This window comes from Aotus nancymaae, unplaced genomic scaffold (assembly GCF_030222135.1).
Source record: "Aotus nancymaae isolate 86718 unplaced genomic scaffold, 86718_ANA_hifiasm-v0.15.2.pri h1tg000111l, whole genome shotgun sequence".
Classification (NCBI taxonomy): Eukaryota; Metazoa; Chordata; class Mammalia; order Primates; family Aotidae; genus Aotus; species Aotus nancymaae.
The window spans coordinates 29,386-30,567 of NW_026988526.1; positions in this window are offsets into that span (position 1 = coordinate 29,386).

Genomic DNA, 1,182 nt, shown 5'->3' on the forward strand with positions numbered 1-1,182 from the left:
GTGTACGCACCTATGTGTGTGTGTATGCACCTGTGTGTATCCCGTGCGTATGTACCTGTGTGTGTACGCACCTATGTGTGTGTGTATGCACCTGTGTGTATCCCGTGTGTATGTACCTGTGTGTGTACGCACCTATGTGTGTGTATGCACCTGTGTGTATCCCGTGTGTATGTACCTGTGTGTGTATGCACCTGTGTGTGTGTATCCACCTGTGTGTATCCTGTGTGTATGTACCTGTGTGTGTACGCACCTGTGTGTGTGTGTATGCACCTGTGTGTATCCCATGTGTATGTACCTGTGTGTGTATGCACCTATGTGTGTGTGTATCCACCTGTGTGTATCCCGTGTGTATGTACCTGTGTGTGTATGCACCTATGTGTGTGTGTATCCACCTGTGTGTATCCCGTGTGTATGTACCTGTGTGTGTACGCACCTATGTGTGTGTATGCACCTGTGTGTATCCCGTGTGTATGTACCTGTGTGTGTATGCACCTATGTGTGTGTGTATCCACCTGTACCTGTATGTATGTGTATGCATCTATGTGTGTGCCCCGTGTGTGTATGCACCTATGTGTGTGTGTATGCACCTATGTGTGTGTATTCACCTATGTGAATGTGTGCACCTGTATCTAGTGTATGCAGCTGTGTGTATGCATCTGTGTGTCCCCGCGCCCCACCCTCCCCTCTGCCCATGTGCACCGCGGTCACTGCGCTACATGTCCCCGCGCCCCGCCTGACCCTCTGCCCATGTGCACCGTGGTCACTGCGCTCCGTGTCCCCGCGCCCCGCCCGACCCTCTGCCCATGTGCACCGTGGTCACTGCGCTCCGTGTCCCCGCGCCGCGCCCTCCCCTCTGCCCCAGGAACCGTGGTCACTGCGCTCCGTGTCCCCGCGCCCCGCCCGCCCCTCTGCCCATGTGCACCGCGGTCACTGCGCTCCGTGTCCCCGCGCCCCGCCCGCCCCTCTGCCCATGTGCACCGCGGTCACTGCGCTCCGTGTCCCCGCGCCCCGCCCGCCCCTCTGCCCATGTGCACCGCGGTCACTGCGCTCCGTGTCCCCGCGCCCCGCCCGCCCCTCTGCCCATGTGCACCGCGGTCACTGCGCTCCGTGTCCCCGCGCCCCGCCCGCCTCTCTGCCCATGTGCACCGCGGTCACTGCGCTCCGTGTCCCTGCACCCCGGAA